Here is a 13336-nt window from a genome sequence, read left to right on the forward strand (position 1 = left end):
TTTGGATACTGCATAGGGAGGGGGACCCAGACACACCCAGGAGGGTTGGTTGGCAGGCTGGGAGATAAATTCTCTGGATAGCAGCACTCTCACTTCAGAAGGGGATTGGGAGTTGGCTGGGAGTGTTGCGGGGTCAGGATGGGAGAAGTTAATTTGATGGAAGAGTTATTTGCAGGTTACAGAGAGAAATGAACTGAGTTCCTTGATACGGGGTCATGGTATCAGCAGGGCACTGTAGGCACTACTGTACATCTTTATTGTCGCAAGGGAAAAGTGACATAGGCATCATAGCCAAAGAGGCTCGCAGCAATTAGGCCTAGTACCCCTGCAGTGATTCTGGAGCGGCTTCCTCTCTCAACAAGGACAACAATGGAGGTGATCAGGTAGAGGATGGCTGCTATAAAGGCTCGGAAGAAGTCACTCCAAGGCCAATGAATGAATTGTATCTTGGTGTGCAGGTCACACATATAGACAACAAAGAAGATACAAGTGCAGATCAATTCAATCACCGACAGAGAGGAATATCCTGGTGCTGATGCACTGAAGAGAGTCAGAATTGACACGCACATTATAATCTGAGCAAAAAGGAGAATTCCCTTTTGGGTGCACAAGAAGTTGGTGCAGGTGGTCCAGCAGCTGGGAGCAGATGGGTGACGGGAATCTGCCATGGCATAGGCTGGAGTTCCTGGGGAAAGGGAGTATCTGCTTGCAGGTTCAAGGCTGGTGCACACCCAGTTGTCTTGTCTGTTGTCTAGAAAGTGATTTTAAAACTTGTAGGCTGAAGCTAACTGGTTCAATCACCTGCCAAAACAGTAATGATGATAATAATAATAACAATAACCATTATGAATATCACCCTTTAGAGAATTTTAATAGAATTCACATTTATACAATTTAATATTAAAAAGTCAAGAATATAATTCATAATTTTTTTTTTCCTTTTCTAGGGCCGCTTTCTGTGGCATATAGAGGGTCCCAGGCCAGGGGTCGAATCGGAGCTGTAGCCATTGGCCTATGTCAGAGCCACAGTAACGCAGGATTCGAGCCGTGTCTGCGACCTACACCACTGCTCACGGCAATGCCAGATCCTTAACCCACTGAGCAAGGCCAGGGATCGAACCCTCAACCTCAAGGTTCCTAGTCAGACTCGTTAACCACTGCGCCAGGACCGGAACTCCAATCTACAATTACTTGATAAGCAAAGAACCATGAAAGTGTGACCAATTCTCAAGGGAAAAGACATAGAAGCCAACCCCAAGATGACACATATGTTGAAATTATGAGAGAAAGACCTAAAAGCAGATACTACAATAAGCTTCATGAGGTAAAGGTAAATACACATGAAAGAAAATTAATATAAAGATAGGAGGTCTTGCAAAGAAAATAAATTACAACAATGAACAAAATAGTATAAAAACATACAATCTCTGAAATTTAAAATTCACTAACAAGCTCAATAGCAGAATGAAGATGACATGGAAAAGAGTCAGTGAACTTGAACACAGATTAACAGAAGTTCTCTAATTTGAAGAACACAGAGAAAAAAAGATCAGAAAAAAAACAATAGAACTTCAAGTCATGAGACTCTACACAATGTCTAACATTTACAACAATAGAATCCTTTAAAGAAACTGGTGCAGAAAAATTTTTTTGAGGAAACAAGGGCTGAAAACTCCCCAAATTTGGTGAAAAACACTAACTTGCAGATTCAAAAAATTCATTGAACACAAAATAGTATAAACTCAAAGAAAACCATACCTAGACATATTATAATCAAACTACTGAAAAATGAATGTAAAGAAAAAAATCTTAAAAGCAACTAAGGAAAAGCAGTACCTCTGTAGGAGAACAATGATGTTAGTAATGATGGATTTCTCATCAGAAACCACGGGAGCCAGAAGATAGTAGAACATCTTTAAAATGATAGGAAAAAACCTGACAACCAAGCATCCTATATCCAACAAATATATCCTTTAGGAATGAAAGAGAAATAAAGATATTTCTAGATGAAGGTAAACTGAGAGAACATATAGCCAACTGAAAGAAATGCTAAAGTAAATTCTTCAAACTGAGGGAAAATTATACCAGATGAAACCTAGGACATTAGGAATCAAAGAACAAAAACAGTAAAGTCTGAGTATATATAGAAAACTGTGGGGGGTTTTAATGCATGTTAAATTAAAATATATGATAACTATAATATAAAGTGAGGTGATTAAGGGACATATGATTGTAAAGCTTCTAAATATTAAATAGTAAAATATTACTTTAAGTATACTCTGAAATGTGAAGTATTTCTATTATATTATTTAGAGCAGCAGTTCTCTACTTGGAGTAGTTTTGTGCACCAGAAGACAACTGGCAATGCCTAAAGGCAGTTTTGACTGCCATAACTGGGGAAGAGGTGCAACTGGCATCTAGTGAGTAGAGATCAGAAATACTGTTAAATATCCTACAATGCATGGGACAGCTGTCCAGAATGGATAATTATTTGGTCCAAAATAGAAATAGTACTGAATTTGAGAAACTCTTCCTTAGAAAAACCCAGAAAGAAAGAGGGAGAGAGGGAAGGAGGAGGGAGAGAGAACACCAAAAAAGCAATAGATAAAATAGAGTAGAATACTAAAACTATTCAAATTATTCTAAAGAAGGCAGGAAGGAGGGAACAAGGAAATGAAAAAAGCAGACAGAAAAAAAAAAAGAAAGAAAGCACAGCCAAATAATAGACCTAAACCTAACCACACCAGTAATTACATTAAATGTAAATAGTCTAAATATACCAATTAAGAGATTGAAAATGGTCATTAGATTTTTAAAAAATCCACATGCTGGTTTCAAGAAACTCAGTGTAAATATAAAGACTTAGATAAATTAAAAGTAAGAGAATGGAAAAAAGTCACAAACAATAATCCAAAGGAAATTTGAACGGCTGTTTTAATATCAAAGTAGACTTCAGAACAAGGAATATTATTTAGGATTTAAAAAGGATATTATGGATTTATAACGTGGTCACTTTACCAAGAAGACATAACAATTCTAAACGAGTATGCACCTAATAACAAGGCTTTATATAAAACACATGTAGCAAAAACAAACCTTGACAAATTTAAATAAAATCATACAAAGTATGTAAATAGACCATAATAAAATTATAAATCAACAACAGAAACATATTTCTTTTTTAGTTTTACATACTGATGTCAAATTGTTTGATCACCAGATGCTGAAAAACTATCCTTTCACCATTGAATTTCTTTGGTATCTTTGTCAAAAATCAATCAATGGACCTATTTTGTATGAATGTACTTCTGGACTCTCTGTTCTATTCAATTGATCTATATGTTTATTTTTACCAGTACTACCTGGTCCTGATAACTGTAGCCTTATAAAAAGTTTAAATCAATTTCTATTTCAAAGCTGTTTTGGCTATTGTAGGTCCTTTGTTTATCCATGTAAATTTTAGAATCAGCTTGCTGATTTCTATAAAATACACTGTAGAGATTTTGATGAGATTAAATTACACCTATAGATCAATGAGGGAAGAACTGACACTCTAATAATATTAAGTCTTCCAATCCATGACACAATATATTGTCCACTTATTTGGGTCTTCTTTTATTTCTTACATCAATGACATGATTTTTAGCATGTATATTATCTACTTAAATATATCATATTTTTATACTATTATAAATAGTATTCTTTTCAAAATTTAATTTCTATTAGTTTATGCTACTTTACAGATGCACAGTGGATGTTTGTACATTGACCTTAAGTTCCATGACTTTCCTAAATTCACTTATTTGTCCCAGTAGCTCTTTTATACATTCTTAGGAATATTTTCTTTGTTGTCAGCCTAGAGAGATAGATTTCTCTCTCTTTTAATCTGTATTTACTGGAGTTCCTGTCGTGGCACAGCGGAAATGAATCCAAGAACCATGAGGTTGCGGGTTCGATCCCTGGCCTCGCTTAGTGGGTTAACAATCCAGTGTTGCCATGAGCTGTGGTGTAGGTCACAGATGCGGCTAGGATCTGGTGTTGCTGTGGCTGTGGTGTAGGCTGGCAGCTGTAGTTCTGATTCGACCCCGAGCCTGGGAACCTCCATGTGCCACAGGTGTGGCCCTAAAAAAAGCAAAATAAATAAATAAATAAAAATAAAATATATACCAAAAAATCTATATTTACTTTATTTCTCTTTCTTGTTTTATTGCTTCAACCTCCAGAACAGTATTGGATAGAAGCAATGAGGGTAGTCATTTTCCTTGTACCCATCGTAAGGAAAACATTGTATTTCACCATTATGTTAATTACAGGTGCCCTCTATTAAAATAGGGGCTTTTAAAAATTCTTGGCTTGATAAGCTTTTGAAAAATTCAAGTATGGATTTTTTTTCTGTACCTGTTGAGATGATTGTGTGGTTTTTCTTCTTTATTCTGTTGATATAGTAAATTACATAGATTGTTAAATGTTAAAACAACTTCCCACTCCTTGGATAAACCCAACTTAGCATGAAATATTTTCCTTTTTATGTATTTATGGATTCAATTTACATATGTTTTTAGAAGTTTTTTTGGTGTGTGTGTCTATGTTTATATTTCCTTTCTTCTTTCCTTCCTCCATTTCTTCCTTTCTTTTCCTTTTTTCTTTGTGTCACTATCATGGTAACATTAGTCTCATATAACAAGTTGGGAAAGAGTCCTTCTACTACCATTTTCTGGTAGAGTTTGTATAGAATTGTTACAATATCTTTAAATGCTTGGTATAACATTAATAAAACCTAAATTTTCTTTGTTGGAAATTTTGTGCCATAAATTCAGTTTCTTTAGTAGATAATCAGGTTATCCATTTCTTCTTGAGGGAGTTTTGTTAGTTTATGAGAATTGATCTTTTAATGGCCACACCTGTGGCATATGGAAATTCCCAGGACTAAGGTTTGAACTGGAGCTACAGCTGCCAGCCTGTGCCACAGCCACACCAATTCTTGATCCAAGCCACATCTGTCACCTATACCATAGCTTGAGGCAATGCTGGATCCTTAACCCACTGAGCAAGGCAAGGGATCGAACTCCATCCTCATGGATACTATGTCAGGTTCTTAACCTGCTGAGCCACAATGGGACCACCAGAATTGGTCTAGTTCATTTAGATTTTTATATTTCTGGGAATCAGTTTTTTTCATCATTATCTCCTACTGTCCCTGTAATATTTATAGTGTTTCTAGTGATGGACCTTCTTTTGAGCCCAATACTGGTTGTTTACATCATCTCTCTTTTCTTGGGCAGTTTGGCTAGAGATTTATAAAATTTACTAATCTTTTCAATATTGCATAACTATCACCAGCCTCTATTTCTAGAACTTTTTCATTTTTAACTATCCCAAATAAAAACTCTCCATCCGTGAAAAAATAACTCTTCCTTCCCCTCAGCCCCTTGTAATCTCTATTCTACTTTCTGTCTTTATGAATTTGCCTATTCTGTGTATGTTTCTGATTCTTTAAATTTGTTAAGATCTGTTTTATGGTTCAGACTATGGTCTGTCTTGGTAAATATGCCATATGCATTTGAAGAAATTGTGTATTCTGCTGATGGTGGAATATTCTATAAATATAAACATGGTCAAGTTTTTCTTTTGTACACTTTTTTTTTTGGTCTTTTTAGGGCCACACCCTTAGCATATGGAAGTTCCTAGGCTAGGGGTCGAATTGGAGCTGCAGCTGCTGACCTATGCCACAGCCATAGCAATGCCAGATCTGAGCCCTGTCCAAGACCTACACCACACAGCTCCTGGCAATGCTGGGTCATTAACCCACTGAGCGAGGCTAGGGATTGAACCTGAGTCCTCATGGTTACTAGTTGGGTTCATTACCACTGAGTCACAATGGTAACTTCTTTCATACACTACTGATATTCAATTGTTCTAGTGATTCCCAAGAAAGAAATGTTGAGGACTGCATGTATTAATGTGGATTTCTCCTTTAGTTCTACTGGCTTTTGGTTCATATATTTTGAAACCTTATTTTTAGGTGCATACACATTTAGGATTGTTGCATTTTTTTTTTTGATGACTTACTCATTTGTAACTATGTAATGCCTCGCTTTAATCCGTGCTAATACTTCTTTTTCTAAATCTTCTTCAGTATAAACTCTCCAGATTCATGAACTGGAAATACTCCATTTCACACTCTGCAGTCACATATCTTAATCTCATTTTGTCAGATAAGTATAGTAGTTTATATGTTTCCAAAAATGGAACTATTTGGCTTACAGAACAAGTTGAGAGCTGTGTAGTGACTGAAACATATGCCCTTCAAATACGAGGCAATCTCATATAAGCAAAAGAGGAAAATTTTAGAAAGCATTTTATGGTGGTAGTTGAGAAAGTTGATTGAATGAAATTTGAAATCCCGTATGGAATCTTCGTTGTACTTTTTTTCCTTACATTTTAGGATCTCTAGTCTGTTTCCTTGGCCTGTACTTCTCCCAAACTAATGTTCTAGTAAACATCAGTGGGACTGAGCATTAGAGTGACCCCTAATGCCAGAGTACACAGCCTCCCACTCCCTAAATGCCAACTTAAATTCCCGAGGGAGCCAGAATTGACTTTATCTCTATTTCTGGATCTTGGAATAGTGGAGAGTTTTGTTAGGTTGTTTTTAGTCCTAACAAGGCAGCACTAGTTATCATAACTTGCTGTTTCAATGGTGGAGAAAATAGTATCCTCTCATCACTATTTATGACTTGTTATTTCCCTGGCATGGGACTTTGAAAAGAAAAATGAAACATTACAAACCAGAAAACAGTTCTTACTGCCTAGAGAAAGGGAAAATTATCCTTGCGATTTGGCAGAAAAATTAAGTGATGAAAATGCGTAGTCTGAGTCTCAAATTTCTCACCTGAAATATAAGGATATGATAACGCCTGCCTCAGATGGTTGTTGTGAGAAACAATAAGATAACTGATAAGAGGAGTTCTCTTGTGGTGCAGTGGGTTAAGGATCCACCATTGTCACTGCAGTGGCTTGGGTCACTGCTGTGGCATGGGTTCAGTCTTTGGCCCCAGAATTTATGCATGCTGTGGGCACAACTGAAAAAAAAAAAAACTGCTAAGAAATAACTTAATAAGCTGTAGGACCCTAAATGTTAGTTATTAATATTGCTTTTTGCATGCTTCTATAAGATTTATCACCTTAAAACAGTTCGCTTAGCTTATATTTCAAATTCCTTTTGTACTTTATGGAGAGAAGCAGCATTTCAGTAATTTTTTTTCTTTCAGTTTTATTGAGATATACTTGACATATAGCACTGTATAAGTTTAAGGTGTATAGTATAATGATTTGACTTACATAGACCACAAGCAAATTACTTTTGAAAGTCCATTATTCTTTTTTTTTTTTTTTTTTTGTCTTTTTGTCATTTCTTGGGCCGCTCCTGCGGCATATGGAGGTTCCCAGGCTAGGGGTCGAATCGGAGCTGTAGTCACCGGCCTACACCAGAGCCACATCAACGCAGGATCTGAGCCGCGTCTGCAACCTACACCACAGCTCACAGGCAACGCCAGATCGTTAACCCACTGAGCAAGGGCAGGGACGGAATCCTCAAGCTCATGGTTCCTAGTCGGATTCATTAACCACTGCGCCACGACGGGAACTCCCCATTATTCTTTATACTAATTCTTCTGCTTTCTATTTTAAACAAGATGATTCAATCTATCCCTATTATTTTCATGAAGCCATGCTCATTTAAAAGTATTTTAAGAATATAAGATATGTCCACAAATAACACGGTACATCTCATCTTATCGTTTAAAGACTAAATTTGAAAAGCTAAAAATCGTTCCTCAGCTATTTCTAAAATACTTTGCCCCTAAAAACCAGTCTTCAGGTTCTCAAAATTCATATCCAATCATCACCAAAGCTCGAGATGTGTGTGTGTGTGTATAAATATATATATCTGTTTTAGATAAGGCCAGTTGGAATAGTCTTACTGCATAATCCAGCTCTTTAGTCTATGCAAAGCATAAAGTCTCTGCACATAGTGTATGTGTTTTTTGAAATGTGAGGTTGACAAAAATAATTTTAATTTGCACAAATTACATCAATAATTCAAAGATTTTAGTGAGCTTCAGCATCAACTTTTTTTAGCATCATGTATCAACATGAACATGATTGTTTATAGACATTACAGGAAATAATGTTGAAAGCATAACCTGGAAAACTGAAAAAAAAAAAAAAGTTCTCCAAATCAGCTTGCCTATTTGGAATTTTTTTTTTTTTTTTTTTTTTTTTTTTTTTTTTTTTTTTTTTTTTTTTGGCTGAGGCATGCAGCAGCTTGATGTAGGATCTCAGTTCCCAGACCAGAGACTGAACCTGGGATGTAGCAGTGAAAGCACTGAATCCTAACCAGGGAATTCTCTAGAATGCTTTTTTTTTTTTGGCTGCAGTTGTGGCATGTGGAATTTCCTGGTACAGGGATCAAACCTGACAGGGAAGCAACCTGAGCTGCTGCAGAGACAATGCCAGACCCTTCACCTGCTGCACCACAAGGGAACTCCTGGAATTCCTTTTTTTTTTTTTTTTTTTGGCTGCACCCACTGCATATGGAAGTTCCCAGGCAAAGGATCGAATCTAAGCCACAGTTGTGGCAATACCAGTTCCTTAACCCACTGTGCTGGGCCAGGGGTTGAATCTGCACAGCGCAGAGACAATACCAGATCCTTAACCTGCCATGCCATGAGAGAACTCCAGAAACACAATTTAAAACAAGGTCTCTCACATGCACCCGCATGTTCATTGCAGCACTATTCAAAGTAGCCAGGACATGGAAACAACCCAAATGTCCATTAACAGAGGATTGGATTCGGAAGATGTGGTATATATACACAATGGAATACTACTCAGCCATAAAAAAGGATGACATAATGCCATTTGCAGCAACATGGATGGAACTAGAGAATCTCATACTGAGTGAAATGAGCCAGAAAGACAAAGACAAATACCATATGATATCATTTATAACTGGAATCTAATATCCAGCACAAATGAACATCTCCTCAGAAAAGAAAATCATGGACTTGGAGAAAAGACTTGTGGCTGCCTGATGGGAGGGGGAGGGAGTGGGAGGGATCAGGAGCTTGGGCTTATCAGACACAACTTAGAATAGATTTACGAGGAGAACCTGCTGAGTAGCATTGAGAACTTTGTCTAGATACTCATGTTGCAACAGAACAAAGGGTGGGGGAAAAAATGTAATTTCAATGTATACCTGTAAGGATAACTTGATCCCCTTGCTGCACAGTGGGAAAAAAAAAAAAAAGCTGAAAAAAAAATAAAACAAGGTCTCTGACTTTGTAGTCTGCTAATTTGCATATTTTTATATGTATTTGTGTGTGTCAATATACAAGTAAAGACTAATATTTTCACTTATATTAAAAAAGAAAGCTAGGAAATTTTTTTCCTCTAGTATGTAGTTTAAGAGACCAAAGAATTACATAATTTTTAAGGTTTTCCAAAAAAATTTTTTTAAATTTCTTTTTGTCTTTTGTCCTTTTAGGGCCTTTTAGGGCATATGGCGGTTCCCAGGCTAGGGGTCTAACTGGAGCTACAGCTGCCAGCCTACACCACAGGCACAGCAACGCCAGATCTGAGCCACATCTGCGACCTACACCACAGCTCACGGCAACACCGGATCCTTAACCCACTGAGCGAGGCCAGGGATTGAACCTACAACCTCATGGTTCCTAGTTGGATTCGTTAACCACTGAGCCATGATGGGAACTCCATTTTTAAAAAATTACATGGTCATTTTAACAGGTGTGTAGTAGTATCTCATTATTGTTTTAATTTTCAACTCCTTAATGACATGATGTTCAGCCTACTTTCATATGCTTATTTGCCATCTGTATATCTGCTTTGGTGAGTTGTCTGTTAAAAATCTTTTGCCCATTAAAAAAAAAATCAGATTGTTCATTTTCTTATTGTGTAGTTTTAAGAATTCTTCGCAAATTTTGGATAACAGTCCTTAATCAGATAGTTTGCAAGATATTTGCAAATATTTTCTGCCATTCTGAGTCTGCTCATTCTATCAACATCATCTTTCTTAGAGTAGAAGTTTTTAATTTTAATGAAGTCCAACTTATCAATTAATTCAGTTCGTTCATCATGTCTTTGGTATCATCGTATCTAAAAAGTTATCACCATACACAAGATCATAGGTTTTCTCCTATGTTATCTTCTAGGAATTTTGCATTTTACATTAGGTCTGTGATCCATTTTAGGCTAATTTTTGTGAAGAGTGTAAGGTCTGTGTCCAGATTCATTTTTTTGCATGTGATGTCCAGTTGTTCCAGTACCATTTGTTGAAAAGACAATCATTGCTCCATTTTATTGCCTTTGCTTTTTGGTCAAAGATCAGTTGACTATATTTATTTCTATGCTGTCTGCTCTGTTCCATTGGCCTATTTATCTGTTCTTCCACCAATACTAAACTGTCTTGATTATTTTAGCTTTATAGTAAGTCTTGATTAGCATTTTAGACCATTAACATTTAATGTAGTTATTATTATTTTAGGACTTGAATGTGCTATTTATTTTTTCTTTTGTATTTATCTCTTTTTTGTTTCCCTGTGTTTTTTTTTTCTTCCTGTTTTCTAATGGGTTACTTGAACATATTTACAATTCTATTATTATGTACCTGTGCATATATCACTTTGTATTTTTTTTTAGGTATTACCTTTTACATATGCACAACTTATCGCAGTTTACTGGTGTTGACAATTTATTAGTTTTAAGTGTAGAAACTGACAATTTATTAGTTTTAAGTGTGGCACAGGGGAAACGAATCAGACAAGAAACCATGAGGTTGCGGGTTTGATCCCCGGCCTCGCTCAGTGGGTTGAGGATCTGGCATTGTCCGTGGGCTGTGGTATAGGTTGCAGATGCGCCTCAGATCCTGTGTTGCTGTGGCTGTGGTGTAGGCTGGCACCTGTAGCTCTAATTCAATCCCTAGCCTGGGAACCTCCATGTGCTGCATGTGCCACCCTAAAAAGAAAAAAAAAAAAAGTATACTGTGCTCCTATCTATCTATCTGTATATATCTCCTTATTATCCCTTGTATTTATTATTACTATTATTATTATTTGGGGGGGCCACATCTGCAGCATATGGAAATTCCCAGGTGAGGGGTCAAATTGGAGCTGCTGGCCTGTGCCACAGCCACAGCAACACCAGATCTGAGCTGCATCTGCAACCTATGCCACAGTTTGTGGCAACACTGGATCCTTAACCCACTGAACAAGGCCAGGGATCGAATCCACATCCTCATAGATACTAGTCAGATTCTTAACCTGCCAGAGCCACAACGGGAACTCCTACTATGCCCTGTTTTTAATATATTTGTCTTAAATATTTCCTCTATATGCATTAGAACCACATCATCAGTGAGACATCATCCCAGGTCCACCTGAGCAAATCAAAGTCTCCATTAAAAGAAGATGAAACATCAGAGGCTATACTTCTATTGGTCTGTTGCCTATGGGGGCCCACTGAGACCTGAAAGTGGTCCTACAGCTACAGATATCAAGAATATAGGAATCTCTGTCCTCCAACTTCTCGAAACCTGCCAACTACCTGAATGAACTTGGAAGAGGACTCCACGCCTCAGATGGGAATCATAACCCCAGCCAATATCCTTACTTCATTTCAGCCTCATGAGGCCCTGAGCAGAGGAACCAGCTAACCTGCACCTAGACTCCTGACCCACACCACTATGAGATCAATTTCATATTGCTTTAAATTGCTGTGTTTGTGGCAGTTTGTTACACAGCAATGAAAAACTAATACATAGTTTCTACTGTTGAACTTCATTAGGTGGAACTAGAGCAGTTTTCAGTCTAGTGCTAATTTTGTCCCATTACTGAAGCAAATCCATTTCTGTCCAAATTTTTGCGAATTACAAGGTTTTTTCACTCTGACAATGGGAATATAAACCATTTCCATCAATGGATTAACTCCAGGGATTATTCCTTTTAATCCTTTTGGTTGTTCTTTCTCCAGCTCCAGGTGGTTTCCTCACATGAATCTCTTAGTCAGCGTTTAGCTGAAGACTCCAGAAGGAGTCTTTTCAGGTCTCAGGAGTTCGTTCTTTTGCAGACTCAGTACTTGTCCTTGAACACAATCCAAGGAAAATGGAGCCCCTTGAGGCTCCCAGCTTCAGCTCCTTCACTCAGGAAGACAAGTGGACTCTTTCTAGGTTCCTTCTTCCTGAACCATGGTCTGGAAACTCCAAGTAAGTTGAGACAATCATAGGGCTCATCTTACTTGTTTTCTATCTTACATCCATCACTGTCCTTTGTTATCTGTGTTTAACATCTTGAAAATATTTTATAGAATTTGTCTGGTTTTTCAGTTGGTTCAGGTGAGATGATAAATCTGCTTCTAGTTATTCCATCTTGGCTGGAAGAAGAATTCCAATGCTACACTGTACACTTTTAAATCTTCTTGTCTTTGCTCATTGTGTTCTCTTTTCTATATTATCCACTTGGTGAACTCCTTCTCATGTCCCAAGGCCAGGTCAAATGTTATCTTCTCTATATAGCCTAGTGTCACCCTCCAGGAAGAAATAACCTCTTCTTTATGCTCTCATGGGTCTTACTATAGCATATTTCTACTATCAGTTGCATTATATTTAACCTAATTGCTTGATCAGGTGTCTGATTTTCCTGTTGGGATGTGAAAGGAAGTGTTTTTCATTCAAAGGATAGTGCCTGTATCCCAACAAATCAGATGCATGCTAGGATGGGACTACAATGAAGAAAAGATATATTTCTTACCATTAAGGAATTCATAACTTGGGGAGAGGATATCCTTTCTGGCCAATAAGCAATCATGATGCCATCAGAGAGTGGTATGTACAAGATGCTGTGTATTGTAGGAAGAAACATCACAAAGGAGAGGAGTTGGCTAAACATTACAGAAGTGTTATGCCTCCATCCGGAACTTGGGAGCTAAGTAGGAATCTATACGTAAAAGGCTAGTTAAAAGAAATTCTGACCCATGTGGCTCAGTGGTAACAAATACGACTAATATCTATGAGGACTTGGGTTTGATCCCTGGCCCCCCTCAGTGGGTTAAGGATCTGGCGTTGCCTGTGAGCTGCAATGTAGGCTGCAGATGTGGCGAAAATCTGGCATTATGTGACTGTGGCATGATTCAGCTCCTAGCCTGGGAACTTCCATATGCTGTGGGTGCAGCCCTACAAAAAAACGAAAGGAAAAAAACTCTACAATGAGTAAGTAATGGGTCAAAATACAGGGAGATGTAGAGAACATGGTGTCTTTGGGTA

General features: G+C 37.4%; 1 protein-coding gene and 1 pseudogene across 1 annotated transcript in view; both read right to left on the reverse strand.

Moving 5' to 3' along the window:
- LOC110261179 lies at positions 214-694 on the reverse strand (annotated as a pseudogene).
- LOC102157456 (formin-like protein 5) overlaps positions 214-13336 on the reverse strand; it is an 85574-nt gene continuing 72451 nt past the window's right edge. The window contains exon 6 of the mRNA XM_021097609.1: positions 214-801. The gene's annotated coding sequence lies outside the window, so the exon portion shown is untranslated. The remainder of the gene's footprint in view (positions 802-13336) is intronic.

This window comes from Sus scrofa, chromosome 6 (assembly GCF_000003025.6).
Source record: "Sus scrofa isolate TJ Tabasco breed Duroc chromosome 6, Sscrofa11.1, whole genome shotgun sequence".
Classification (NCBI taxonomy): Eukaryota; Metazoa; Chordata; class Mammalia; order Artiodactyla; family Suidae; genus Sus; species Sus scrofa.